We start from the raw sequence: 15,540 nt of genomic DNA, 5'->3' as shown, positions 1-15,540 counted from the left end.
GCTGCTGGCGTCGGTCGGGCCCACCGTCCGGTCGTCGTGATTGCTGTTCCTTTCAAAGGTGCTGGATTTACACTTCCAGCGAGATAGCACTTTTAGCAGATGAAGTCCTTTAGCCCTGTGACTTCAGCAGGAGACTGGCACTCTTCCAGCCCTTGGAGATTTTCTTAGCAAGCGTGAGAGTACACACACAGTTCCTCTCTCCTGGTTCCTTGGCAAAAATAAAGAAGCACTGCAGGATTCCACCAACAGCAGCACACTGGCAGAAGGGGTAGGCAGTCCTTTAGATCAGCAGGCTTCTTGTCCTTGGTTACAGGGTTCCTTGTCAGAAGTGATCTGATTTCCTAGTTCAGGGGTCCTTCTCTTATACCCCTTTTCGTCTTTGATCCCTTTGTCTATGCCGGGGGTTTCCCAACATCCTGGGTCTGTGGTGGGTGGAGCTAGGCAGTAGCACCTGGCCTATTCATTGAGCCTGGCCGGGTCCTCAGACGCCCCGCAGGAGGTGGAGCCAGCATTGATACCGGCCGGAGCAGAGCTATCGCCCTCCTGGCAGGAGGTGGGGCTAGGATCGTCCATGGCAGGTACAGAGCCATCAGTCGCTTGGCAGGAGGTGGAGCCAGCATTGTATCAGGCAAGGCAGGCTATCAACAACTACTCTCCCCCTACTCTCAGCGTAAATGTCCCACTCATCCCACACTGACTCATCCAGACCTCTTGGAGCCACCCAGCTCCCGTCACACACATGCAAGACCAGCAGAGACCAGATATGGTTAGACAAGAAAATGGATACTTTCTAAAAGTACCATTTTCGAACCCAGAGTCCAAAAACCATCCACACCACCGGATGCGTAATTAAACCCCGAGTTCAGGGATACCAAACTCGACATTGCACCGTACTCTCCGAGCCAGCTAGGATCATAGCATTAATAATCCCGGCGGCCCATTCTAAGCAATGGAGAGCAGGCTACCTCGCAATAGTGAAGCACGAAGATGGCGGCACTTCACTATCAGGACATGCCAACTTGGTCAGGCTTGTCCTACCTTACGCTTACAACGCACCCTGCCCACGGCCTACCATAGGGGTGACTAACATGAAGGTAAGGGAAGGTTGGGGCTGGCAAGTAGGTATACCTGCGCAGCCTGCGTGACAGTACAAGACTGCACGTGGGTCTCGCAATGACCGACCCGTAGACATTCTTTTACGAGGCCGCTCCTGTGGGTGGCACAACACGTGCTGCAAGCCCACGAGCGGCATTTGCATTTACAAGCCCCGGCACTCCTGGTGCACTAGACTAGGGACTGACAGTAAACCAAATAAGCCAAACATGGATACAATAGATACATCAATTTAACATCTGGAGCACTTGCGCTATGGCACTGAACAGCAGTGACACGGCGCCCAAAGCATATACCAGCAAAACATCGTAAAACAGTAGAGGCAAACAGAAAAAATGGAGGAGAGACTCAAGCCAATGATGTCAGGTCTAACACGTGTCCCCTCCAGCTGAAATGTGGGGAGAACTACCCTTAACCTAGGGAGTCCTCATCACTAAGGCGGAAAAATCTGGACAGACCATCAGCATTGGCGTGATCTGTACCAGGGCGGTGTTCCACCGTAAAGTCCATCCCCTGTAGAGAAATGGACCACCTCAACAGTTTCGGATTTTCACCCCTCATGTGCATCAACCATCTGAGGGGCCTGTGGTCTGTCTGAACCCGGAAGTGAGTCCCAAACAGGTAGGGTCTCAGCTTCTTCAGCGCCCAGACCACAGCAAATGCTTCTCTCTCTATCGCACTCCACCTCGTTTCCCTGGGAAGTAACCTCCTACTGATGAAGGCTACAGGGAAGTCTCGGCCCTCTTCATTCACCTGAGCTAGAACAGCCCCCACGCCATGCTCTGAAGCGTCCGTCTGAACAATGAATTCTTTCGAAAAGTCGGGTGCCTGGAGTATAGGTGCTGTGCACATTGCAGTTTTCAGGGTGTCAAAGGCCGTTTGACAGGCATCAGTCCAGATCACGTTTCGTGGCTGCTTCCTGGAAGTCAGCGAAGTCAAGGGGTGCACAATGTTACCGTAATCCTTGACAAATCTCCTGTAATAACCCGTGAGTCCTAAAAAGGCTCTCACCTGCGTTTGGGTTTTGGGCGGCGCCCAAGCCAGGATGGTATCAATCTTGGGTTGCAGGGGGGCAACCTTGCCGCTCCCTACTTGGTGCCCCAAGTACACCACAGAGCCCTGCCCAATCTGGCACTTACTGGCTTTGATTGTGAGGCCTGCTCCGCGCAGGGCCAACAACACTTCCTGGAGGTGGCGCAAGTGTTCCTCCCAGCTGGCGCTGAACACTGCGATGTCGTCCAGGTAGGCGGCACTGAAGTCCTCCAGTCCAGCCAAGACCTGGTTGACCAACCTCTGGAAGGTGGCGGGGGCATTCTTCATCCCAAAGGGCATCACCCGGAACTGGTATAGCCCATCTGGTGTGGAGAATGCTGACCTCTCTTTTGCCCCATCAGTCAAGGCGATCTGCCAGTACCCAGACGTTAAATCGAACATACTAAGGTACCGGGCAGCCCCCAACCGATCGATGAGCTCATCAGCTCTGGGGATGGGGTGCGCGTCAGTCTTCGTGACCGAATTGAGCCCTCGGTAGTCCACGCAGAACCGGAGTTCTGGTGAAGCACCAGGCGCCGCAGCCTTCGGGACCAAGACCACTGGGCTGTCCCAAGGACTGCTAGAGGACTCAATCACCCCTAACGCGAACATTTTGGAGACCTCCTCCTTAATGTACGCTCGGACCTTGTCAGTCACCCTGTAAGCCTTGTGCTTCACAGGAGGGCTGTCTCCGGTGTCAACGTCATGGACACACCAATGCGTGACACCCGGAACCAAGGAAAACAGATCCGGGAATTGTCCCAACAGTTGGCGACAATCCTGTTTCTGTTCAAGGGTCAGTGTGTCAGAGAGGACCACACCATCCACTGACCCGTCTTGCTCTTTAGCGCACAGGAGGTCAGGAAGAGGCTCACTCTCCTCCTCCATTCCATCATCTGTAGCTAGGAGCATGCCCACTTCGGACCTTTCTAAGTGGGGCTTCAAACGGTTGATATGCAGGACCCGCAAGGGGTTCCTGGGAGATTTCAAGTCCACCAAGTAGGTGACATCGCTCTTCTTCTCCACAACCTTAAACGGACCAGTCCACCTGTCCTTGAGCGCACAAGGTTCCACAGGGGACATGACCCACACTTCCTGACCAGGCTGAAGCTCTACCAGAGTGGCATTCCGGTCGTACCAACGCTTCATCTCCTCCTGGCTGGCCTCCAGATTTGCCTGAGCAAGTTCTCTGAAGCGCCGAGTCTGGTTCTGAAAGGCCAGCATGTAGCTGTATACATCCTGGGGAGGTTTCCTGGGAGATTGCTCCCAGCCTTCCTTGACCAGACTCAGAGGTCCTCTTACCGGGTGACCGTATAAGAGCTCAAAGGGGCTGAACCCTAGAGACTTCTGCGGCACCTCACGGTAAGCAAACAACAGGCATGGCAAGAGGACGTCCCATTTCCGCCTCATTGGTTCTTCAAGACCCATAATCATGCCTTTCAGGGTCCGGTTGAATCTCTCAACCAGCCCATTCCCTTGAGGGTGGTAAGGAGTGGTGAACCTGTAGGTTACCCCACACTCCTTCCACAGAGACTTCATATAGTTCGAAATGAAGTTGGTGCCTCGGTCGGACACCACCTCTCTGGGGAACCCCATTCGGGAGAAAACACCCATCAGTGCCCGTCCCACCACGGGGGCCGTCACTGTTCTGAGAGGGATGGCTTCCGGGTACCTTGTGGCATGGTCCACCAAGACCAGGATGAACCTGTTGCCCAGGGCTGTCTTGGGGTCCAGGGGCCCAACAATGTCAATACCCACCCGGTCAAAGGGGGTGCTGACCACTGGAAAAGGTTGGAGGGGAGCCTTCTGCTTCCTTCCGCTTTTCCCACTTGCCTGGCAAGTGCGACAAGTCTTGCAATGGATGTCTACATGCCTACGCATCTGAGGCCAATAAAAATGGGTGACAAGCCTGTCATAGGTCTTGTCCTGCCCCAGATGTCCAGCTAACGGTACGTCATGAGCCAAACCCAGTAGGAAGGCTCTGAAGCGCTGGGGTACCACCAGCACACGGGCTGACCCAGGCTCAGCAGCCTTAGGCTCGCTATACAGGAGGTCGTTCTCCCAGTACACAAAATGTGATCCTGACTGATCACCTGAGGATTGGGCCGAGGCCTGCTGCCTCATGCCCACAAGAGAAGGGCACTCTTTCTGTTCCGCACAGAATTCCTCCCTGGAGGGACCACCGTCCTGCTGCCAATGGGTCAGCTCGGGCAGATCTCCCAGTTCGGCAATTTGTTCCCCTGTGGGCTCCAGGGCATCCCCCTCAGGGTCTACCTCCTCCTGGACCACGGGATCTACGGGGGCCGGTTTCCCGCGCCTCCTGCCTCTTCCCTTTACAGCTGGGTCCTGGGCCGTACTTTCAGGCTCCGGGACCCCATCAACACCCTTACTCGCTGTCATCGAACGAGTGGTTGCACACACCCACTCTGGCACACCTAACATCTTTAAGTGCGCTGCTCTCTCCACCTTAGCCCAAGGTGAGTCTTCTAAATCATTGCCCAGGAGACAGTCGACAGGCATGGCGGGCCTCACAGCAACCTGAAGAGTACCTGAAACTCCCCCCCATTTAAAGGAAACCTGAGCCACCTCACACTCTTTCTGGGAGTTGTCGGCAGCTATCACGGGGTAGAATGCGTGGGGAACCACCTGCTCTCGGGACACCAAGTGACACTTGACAGCTGTCACACTCGCTCCGGTGTCTCTGAGGGCTTCCACTCTATGGCCATTAATGGTCACCCACTGCCTATATTTACTAGTGTTACTAGGCAGAGGGGGTGGAGGGACCATTTGCATGTCTCCTAGCGAGACCAGGGACATTTCTGCGGGACCCCTCCCACCATGGACAACCATCTCTTCCCCTCCCAAGGCTACACTTGCCAACTGACGAGGGGGTGCACGCGGCGGTGCATTCGAATCCTTTTTGGGACACTGGGGGTCATAAAACCGGTGTCCCACCTGCCCACAACCGTAGCAGGTTAGGGGGCCCCTATGAACAGGTTTACTCGTCGGGGCCCCTGACTTCTTCTCAGGGGGAGGCTGGGAACCCTTCCCTTGGTTCCCTTGGGGATTACTGTGGGGCCCTTTCTGAGACTCCTTATGTTTTCCCTTGTCCCCCCCACTCTTCTGCTGGGGACCCTGCCCACCTTTGGCTGAGTCTCCCACTGGACCCTTGTGGACCCTGGTACTGACCCAGCGGTCCGCCTCCTCAGCAAGTTTTCTAGGGTTAGATATCTTGCTATCAATCAGGTGCTGGCGCAGCTCTTGAAAACAGTTATTAGACAAGTGCTCCCAAGCAAACAAATCATAAAGAGCTTCATAACTTTCCACGTTGCTGCCCTTTACCCAACCATCCATGGCTCTGCAAAAATAAGACACATATTCAACCCACGTCGTACCAGGCAACTTCTTACATTCTCTAAAAGCTTAGTCTGTACTGCTCGGGGGTTAAGCCATATCGCAACATTAAAGCATCTTTCATATGAGCATACGACATCCTATCCGCTACAGGCATGTCTAACAGGGTATCTCTTCCCTCCTTCACAAAGCGACCCCACAACCCCGCTCCCCAATTCTTCTCAGGGACCTGGTGGGCCAACAATGCTAACTCATATGCTTTAAACCATTGACCAATATCTTCATTCTTATTGTAATCTTTGATCACATCTTTCGGGAAGTAAAACTTACTTTCTGCAGGCTCGGATGGAATGCTGCCACCAGAGGGATTCAACTCTAACTTTTTAGCTTGGATATCCAGTTCCCTCAACCTGGCTTCACGCTCCAAAGCTAACTTCTCTCGTTCAAACTCCAACTTTTTGATCTCTAAATCAGCTTCCCTTCTACCTCTCGCATTTTCTAACTCCAACTGCCCATTTATCTTTAGCCTTGCCATCTCCATGTTGTAAGCTCGCTCCTTCGCCCTTTCTTCTCTTTCTTCAGGGGAAAGACCTTTGGAGGAAACACTGCTTCCGGGAGAGGGCACAGGTCCATTCACTGGCACCTCCTCATCCCCTTCCTCTGTGGGTACCACCACCACATCAGAGGGATTTCTGGACTCCCACCAGGCCTGTAATGCTTTATAAAAATCATCTTTTCTCGAGAGGCCGGAGGTAGGAACTTCGAACTGGTTGCAAAAGTGTTTCAGCTCATCTTTCTTGTATTTCTTTAGCTTACTCCTCTCGAACTCTTCCACAACAACGATAGGAGGGGCAGTGACTCCGTTGTCACTCATGGTTAAAACTGGCAGTGTTCAGAAAATCAAGTTTCAGGAAAGCGGAGAACAAAAATAGAATCCTTCCAAATCAGATTGTGACTGCGTTATGGTCTGCTTTCACTATGTAGCGCACACTAATCACTGTACATGGGTCATAAATGCAAAGTCCAAATCCTCACCGCTGACCCACCAATGTTAGAACCGGCTGTCTCTAGTTGGCAGAGGTATACGCTTCTGACAAATAGGGACACTCCTTTTCTAGTCAGGGCAAGGGAATCACACCCTTCGATAACCCCTGCTCACCCCCTCGGTAGCTTGGCAGAGCAGTACAGGCTTATCTCAGAGGCTGTGCGTTAAGCAATTATGACCACATACAGTAACACAGTGAATACACTACAAATGGACACGACACCGTAGTATTATAAAAATAAGTATTTTTATATAAGACTTAGCACAAGACCAAATAACGGCAAAACTGTACACAATCGGAATAAATACGTTCGGGAAGGAAAAAGGATAGTTCAAAGGTAGTTTCTTCTTTAGCACAAATAGTCTTTTAGTAACAAGCAAATCTTCTTCTTGGAAACACAGTTCTTTAGCAACAGGGTAACCCACACGGGGGCTACACGACGTCAAGGCAAAGATAATCCAAAGGTTCGGCGTCGACCGCGAGGAGCGCTGCGTCAAGCCTGGAGTCACACGGACCCCCAACAACACAGTACCTTTAGGAAAATGAAGCACACGATGATCAGCGGCGTCGAGCAATCCGGCGTCGGGTCTTCGGTGTCGATCAGGCCTCAGCAGGCGTCGTCGATGATGCGGTTGCACAGAGTGAGCAGCGCTCACGGCGTCGAAGGGCACACGGGTGATGCGATCAGCAGCGGCGCAGACACGAGGTCCTCTGGAGCTAGAGCCGTACTCCCACTCACTGGCGTTGCTGCTGGCGTGGGTCGGGCCCACCGTCCGGTCGTCGTGATTGCTGCTCCTTTCAAACGTGCTGGATTTACACTTCCAGCGAGATAGCACTTTTAGCAGATGAAGTCCTTTAGCCCTGTGACTTCAGCAGGAGACTGGCACTCTTCCAGCCCTTGGAGATTTTCTTAGCAAGCGTGAGAGTACACACACAGTTCCTCTCTCCTGGTTCCTTGGCAAAAATAAAGAAGCACTGCAGGATTCCCCCAACAGCAGCACACTGGCAGAAGGGGTAGGCAGTCCTTTAGATCAGCAGGCTTCTTGTCCTTGGTTACAGGGTTCCTTGTCAGAAGTGTCGTAAATATTTAATTTACTATCTTAATTTCTATGCAGGTAAGTACTTAATCAATAATAACTCAATCGGAAAGAAAGAAAACAGAGTCCGTGGTGTTAGAGTTCTTAGGGGTTTTATTCCTTAAAAAGGAATTATTCCGGAATAGGATATCATGTTCCTGCAACCACACGGGGTTCAGGAAGGGATAGAGCCAAGTTTTATTGACAATACATAGCTTATATACTTAATTTACATCATAGAAAGCAATGTAGTAGGCGTAACAGCTGAGAGTAGACAAGATAACAGCATCCACGTGTTACTAGCACGCAATCAGAAGGCGTGGACTAGTCGTAACTGGAGGTGTGTTCTAGAAACGTCACAGGTAGGTGTCACATGTGGGTGGCACTAAAACAGAAATGTTGCAATGTCAGCAGAAATCAGAAGCTTGGATGCGCGCGCAGCTGCATGACGTGTGATTCGGCGTGAAACTGGAGGGTGCAGGGGGCTTGACATTTACACTGACGGAAAGAGACAGAAGTCTGGCATGTCAGATCAACTTGTGCTTCTATCATATCTGATATCTGATGTTTAGGAACTGAGCTATCTGGGCGGAAAGGTCTCTGGGGCAGAAGCTATTCTATACTGACTGTGAGCGCGTGTATAAGCGCCTGAGTGTCTGCATAAGAAGCGTGGGGACATGGGCCTTCCATGTGAGCATGGTAACAGAGGCTATGAATTATTTGCACGGAGACAGGCCGGCCCTTTGGCTCTGCAGCTGGGGAGTGTTTACTGAAACTAGTAGGCAGGAATGTATCTTCGAGGAGCGGAACAGATAACTCGAAGGTTGTAGTCAGTCTTGGCAGGCAGCAGGCTGAGCTGAGCGTGGTGGGCCGCGCTGAAAGTAAGGCAGAGTTCACAGGTACGGGGGCAGCCTGGGCTGAGGCTTTCAGAGTCAGAAGGAAGGAAAAGGCTCGATGGCAGAAATTCTGGGCCTACTTTGCCAGAGCTGAAAAAAACATGTAGAGTACACTACAAAAAGACGTTGGCATAGCATACTTAGGAACGGACTATTCATCCCATTCAGGGTGGGTCTGAAAGAGGACATGTTAACGTTGGACGCAAATGTATTTGCGTCTTCATAGCTGGCACAGGAGGGAAGTTACATGCACTTTAACTCGTACATGGAGACGTGGGGTACACGATAGGGAACATAACTTGACCAAAAATTTATATTTCCTCATTCCCTCCTTGTTCCCTACGGACCCTTCATGATATATCGATCATCATAAATTGATCAGTTTGTTCTTGTAACATAATTTGTTCGTCTCTCTTCCGTTGTCTGTTTGAGAGAAAACTGGAATGTTCAATGCACGATGTGGCACACAGCCCACATATCGCCGGCCCACACTGTAGGCACAGGCAGCAACTGAATACTATGACAAGGCCAAGGCCTAGGAAGGATAGGATCTTCCATCCCCAAGCGGACAACGTTGTCCAGAACCAACCGGACCAAGTCCAGGTGCCTGGATTCTGATGTATTAAACTTGCAATTTTGTGAAGACGTGTAATAGCTTTGTATACAGATGGCGCGTTTTCTGGAATGAAAACACAGCAACTTGACCCGATGACCTTACAGGCTCCACCTCTATCTGCCAAGATGACGTCAATAACAAGACGATTCTGAAGGACAACAACCCGCATGGCGGACTGTTCCTCTGTTAGGTTACCTAAGGCGGAGGCAGTTTCATGTACTACAGCTTCAAGGGTTCTAGTTAATCTACATATTAATTTACTGTTTTGGACGGGGCCTAAAAAGAAAAAGAATCCTTTATTAAAATCGGTGTATTGTTCCCATGCCGTTTCTGTATAGTCGACAAGCGGGAGATCTCTTCGGAGTCTATTCTTTACTAGATTTGTGTTTCTGTGGTAATCAGGAGGGGCTAGAAAAACAGGTGGCAGAAGGAATGCAATATAACAGGTACCATCCCAATCTGGAGGCAGACGTATGTATGCGGTATGACCACAAACAAAATAAGAATGACGGGTAGCTTTAAAGGATGATTTACCATGATCACTGAATTCGACCACAGTAGTACATTTACTATGACCTAAGTGTACTGAACCTTTCTTTCTGACACATAATTCACCAGTGACTGGTAATACTGACATCGCGGGCAGAACTGGTGCAGCTTCGGATTCAACAGTAAGAATCATAAGGTTAATTGTGTAATTACTTAATCCATATACTTCATTTTCTAGATCAGTTCCTATTCTAATGGGGAGTCCCTCCTTATCAGGGTAACAGACGTTGAGCAGGACTAAGTTCAGGTTTCCCCAAACCCAGCTCCCGTCGAGAACAGCAATATCAGGATCTAAGGAATTAATTATTTTGAACCATGCACCACAGGAGCCGTTGTGGGTGAACGGGTATGGAAAGAGGGGCAGAGCTCCCTTGTAATTCTGGTAGGGAGGGAGTCGGCCACATATCCAGCAGTTTGTAGCGTTATTAGTCTGGTGGGAGTGATGTAACATACTAATGAATGTGTTGTTGCGCAGCGCAAGTCTGTAAGAAAGTTCATGTGGAGGTAACTCGCTAAAAGAATGTTCAGCAGAAACATTGTAAGCAGATTGTTCATGCTTGAAAATAGGGCAATAGATTGGAAGAAGTACACTTGCAACAATGATCAGAATACTTAGAAAAAACATAATTAATAATGTCACTATACAGTGACTACGCAGTGATTTGCAGTATGTACGTTTCTTGAATTGTCTCTCTCTCTCTCTATCTCGATCTAGGGGATACATGTCAGAAACTATTTAACCGATTCACCTAGGGGAGGACTTAAACAATTAAACTGTCTGACTTGCTAGATCGAAGCTTGAGTCGGTACTCCTCTTGGGGAGTTTTCTCTCGTTCAGGTAATTTAAAGTCACTAGGTTTAATACAGTCTTTGGTGGGGGTGGGCGAGTCAAGGTCTGGTTTCAGTTCATTGCATAATTTAATATGACTCGTGTGGACCCACCCCTTTCTGCCCTCCAACTTCACAGCGGTCCTCGTAGTAAGAAGGACGGTCTTCGGCGCTTTCCAGCGGGGCTCCAGCGGGCTTTTCCTGTCAAAATTCCTCACTAGGACTATGTCGCCAGGACGGACATCATGTGGCTTTACATCAGTGTTGTCAGGAAATGCTGCGGCAACCTGTGAACGACATGATTGGAGTGCAGACATCAAGGAGGCAAGGTAATCTGTTAACATGTTACAATCAACATCGGTAATTTTCTTAGGAATGGGCGTCCCCCACATATTCGGTGGTCTGCCAAAGACCACTTCGTACGGGGATAGTCCTGATCTCGAATGTGCAACCATTCTCATATAGAACAGTGCAACTGGCAGGGCGACTATCCAGTCGACCCCTTTCTCCTGGCATATTTTGGCAAGGCGTATCTTGAGTGTCTGGTTATGCCTCTCTACAAGGCCTGCGGCTTCGGGATGTCGGACACAGTGGAATTTCCACTGATATCCTAGTAAAAGGGAGACATGCTTCATAAGTTCGGATGAGAACGGCTGTCCGTTATCTGAGTACACGACACGAGGCAGGCCGTATCGTGGGAAGAATTCTCGAACCAGCTGCTTGGCAGTGGTCGGAGCGGTGTAATCTGAGACTGGGTATGCTTCGGTCCAACGAGAGAGTGCACAAACAACTACGAGGACATATTTGAATCCTCGACAACGGTCCATCTGGATATAATCCATCTGGAGGACTTCAAAAGGGTGATCGGGAGGATGAAATCCACCTTGCTCTACGGGGACGCTTTTACCTGGATTGAACTGACAACAGATCATGCAAGTACGCACTTTCTGTTTTGCTGCTGCTCGTAAGTGTTTGTTGTACCAGAGATTCTGTAAACTGTCTAACATAGCTTTTTCTCCTAGATGTGCAGGACTATGTGCTGTATTTATCATGATTTGAACCATGGAGTCGGGGAGGAACCATGTAGGTTTTCCCTTTGTGACCCATCCTTGATCTGTCTGGATCCCTCCTAGTTCGGTCCATTTCTTTATTTCATCTGAAGTGGCATGTGTCTGGATATCGATTATGTCTAGGGTGGGATCCCTGACTGACATACACTGAGTTGGTACTATTGTCTTTGTCACATCAGTAGTCTGGGTGTGAGTCAATGCTGTATGTTTCGCTGTCTGGTCTGCCAGGTCGTTACCCTGGGAAACAGAATCTGTAACCTTAGTATGTGCTTTACACTTCATGACTGATATGCCTGAGGGCAAATGTATTGCCTCTAATAATGCTTGAATGAGGGGACCGTGTTGGATCTTGGCACCATGAGAGGTCAAAAAACCTCTTTCTTGCCATAACATGCCGAAGTCGTGTACGACTCCGAACGCATAGCGGGAATCAGTGTATATGTTAACATTTCTGTTCTTGGCTAGAATACAAGCTCGGGTCAGAGCGATGAGCTCCGCTGCTTGAGCAGACAATGTGTCAATACGGTGTGTTTCTTTAACTTCAGTTTCAGTGGTCACTGCATATGCGGCCACTAATTCTCCTGTACTTGTTCTCATGCATGAACCGTCCACATAAAGTGTCAGGTCTGGATTTGTCAGTGGAACATCTGTTAGGTCTCGTCGAGGTTTTGTTACTGTATTAATGATCTCTATGCAATCATGCGGTGTTGGATCGGTCATAAGTGCAGGTAACAATGTTGCGGGGTTCAAGATGCTACAGCGTCTGATTTCTATGTGTGGCTGGAATAGTGTCAATTCATAACCTGTCAATCGTGCTATGGTCAAGTGTTGAGTCTGGGTTCTGTTTAAAAGAACCTCTACGGAATGTGGAACTTGAACTGTTAATGGATGTCCTAAAACAATTGAATCACTCTGTCTGATTGCTAATGCTGTTGCTGCTACTGACTTTAAGCACGCAGGGAGTGCCTGGGCTACTGAATCCAATGTACTCGAAAAATAAGCGCAAGGCTTGTATGAACCTGCTTGGTCTTGAGTGAGGACAGACAGTGCTGTACCTTCACGTTCTGTAACAAAAAGTGTAAAAGGTTTGCTGTAACATGGTGTCGCTAGAACAGGTGCTTGACATAATGCTTTCTTTAATTCCTCAAAGGCTTGTGTATGTTCCTGAGTCCAGGGAAGGACAGTCGAAGTCGCTGCCTCCTGTGTTGTTAACTGAATGAGTGGTTTGGCTAGAAATGCATACTGAGGAATCCATTGTCTACAGTACGAAGTGAGGCCTATGAAGGCCCGCACTTCCTTTTGTGTCTGAGGTTGTGGCATATTTGCAATTAACTGAATGCGATCGGGAGTGAGCTGTCTCCCCACTTTGGACAGCAAGTGACCCAAGTACACAACTTGCTGAACACAGAATTGTAGCTTCGAAGGAGACACCTTGTGTCCCTTGTCGGCCAGAAAATGTAAAACTGTCAGTGATGCTTGTTCACATTCGGGCTCACTTCGTGCGGTGATCAGCAGATCATCGACGTATTGCAGTAAAGCGGTGTTAACTGGCATTGTGATACAATCAAGTTGTCTTTTCAGTGCTTGGCTATAGATGCTGGGGCTTTCTGTGAATCCTTGAGGTGCGCGTGAAAATTTGAAACTGCGTCCATTTAAACTGAATCCGAAGAGATATTGGCTCTCTGGATCAATAGGTACGCTGAAGAAGGCGTTCTTGAGGTCAATTACAGTAAAGAACGTCGCTTCTGAATCAATAGCAGTCAATAAGGATGAGATGTCGGGAACCACAGGGTACTGTGGAATAATGCATTTATTCATTTCTCTTAGATCAATCACCAGCCGATATACTGGCGGTGCATTGGGATCAGTACGTTTAAGAATCGGAATGATGGGTGAATTACAGATATTGGAGTCGGTCTCTACGACCACTCCCTGGGTAATGAGCTCTTCAATGATTTCCAGTAAAGCCACTACAGCATCGGGTGGTAACTTGTATTGTCTGATTCTGGGTAAAACTACACCCTGCTTTAGCGTAACACGGTATGGGGTAATGTGCATACAACCTACATCAGTTGGGCCTTTTGCCCACAGGTGATCTGGTACATTTTTCAATCTGACATCAAACTCACGTAACATATAATGACCCTTGAAATCCCGCAAAAAAAGTCTAACTCCCTCCGGGGAACAGCAGATCACGGCTCCTAGAGCCTTCAATGTTTTAATTCCTAACAGGTTCTCTGGACATGATTTCGTAAGTAACAAGTCTGTAACACGTGATAATGGACCCACAGCCAGGGGAACTGGTTCTGATACCTCATTTACAATGGGCTGTTCTGAAAAACCAAGGGAAACATTCTGTGAGCCTGAGAGGGGTGCCCCTGGAACTTCCTCATGACTGATTGTGGTGCGACTTGCCCCTGTGTCAATTAAAAACTTTCTGTCTTTTCCCAATACTTGACTGTGTACATAAGGACCCTCTTGATCTACAGGAATCTCAATAAGAGGCAAGCCACCCTCCCTCTCTAGGCTGTTTCATGTATATCGTGGATAATCGGGGTAAGCGGACTGGGCATACTGGTACATCTGTTGTGAAACTTGCTGTGTTGCGGCAATGGGCTGTGGCTGTGATACCACTACTGTCTGTGCTGTAGGAGATGAAGCATGCGTAGGCTGTGTATTCTGCATGGGCTGCATATTCTGTGAAGACTGATGCTGATTATGGTCTTGTCTAGGCGGATGCGGTCTTTCTTTAGTTTTACCTGTCGCTATGTTATATTTCAGAACTGGGCATTCATGTACGTAGTGACCTGGCTGCTTGCAATAGTTGCATGTCCCTTTAACGGGAGCTGCGGTGTGACCTGTCTGGGTCGTACCCTTTCTGTGGCCATCGGTTGCGACCGATTGGGCTACTAGCATTTTAATTTTCGTGTCTTTCATACGTTTCTGTTCCTGATCCTGCTCTTCTCTAATTCTGTTCTGATGATATTGTAACATTTGTAACATCTGGGATGGCGTATTGGCTTGCCATGTACTCTCGACCTTGTATACACGGTTTTTAACTGCTAACAGGGAATTTTCGACTAACTTTGATACAAAAAGATGCGGGTACGACTCGCTACTTGGTTTAAGACCACTATTAATAATGAAACATTTCTCGAATCTTGAATAGAAGTCACTAGTATCTTCGTCGGGTTTCTGTTTACAGGCTGATATTGCATCCCAGTCTTCCTTTCTAGTTGTCAATAATCTTGGCAGAACCTGTACTATCAGACCTGGTAAGGCTTTAGTTTTCTCCCCAAGGCCTACCCCTGGGACCCGTTTGTTCTCTTCGTCTTCTATTTCTGTCCATACAATCTTTTTCTCTCCCACCTCCCATTCTTTTTCCTTTAGTTTCTCGTAAATGCCCGTGGGCAGCAGTACTTTTAACATTTTCGTGATATCTTCGTACGTATAATCCCCCATCAGTAACATGTCTTTAAGCTCTCTATGAAAACCTGCAGGGTCTTTATCATGGCACGGGACTAGTTTCTTCATTTCTAACAGTTCTAACTTAGTCAGAGGCGTGTGTACATACACTCGTTTTAAGGTATGATCGTCACCCATAACTGGGTGCACTTCTCGTAAGGGGTTCTGACTTTCAATGCCATGCCGACGTTCCATATGATACATTTTTCTTTCTGGGGGCGGGGCGGGGACATATTCGGAGCTTATGAAAGTGTCATATCTATGGCGTTGTTCTAGAATTATTTGAATTAATTTGGTACTTAAACCTCTCCATCTGTCCATGAGTAGTTCTTCTAATGTTTCGTGTAAGGGACCTGGATCAGAATGTTGATTTCTGTATTTCGTGAGAAGGTGCTGAATCATGTATACGCCTGCTAATTTCTGCTCGTCTGGGGAAAGGTTCAGGAATGTCTGTGCTACGGTGTCATCATTATATATATCCGGATTGTCAGTCCA

This window comes from Lissotriton vulgaris, chromosome 5, assembly GCF_964263255.1.
Source record: "Lissotriton vulgaris chromosome 5, aLisVul1.2, whole genome shotgun sequence".
NCBI classification, from domain to species: Eukaryota; Metazoa; Chordata; class Amphibia; order Caudata; family Salamandridae; genus Lissotriton; species Lissotriton vulgaris.
This window is presented reverse-complemented; position numbering follows the sequence as displayed.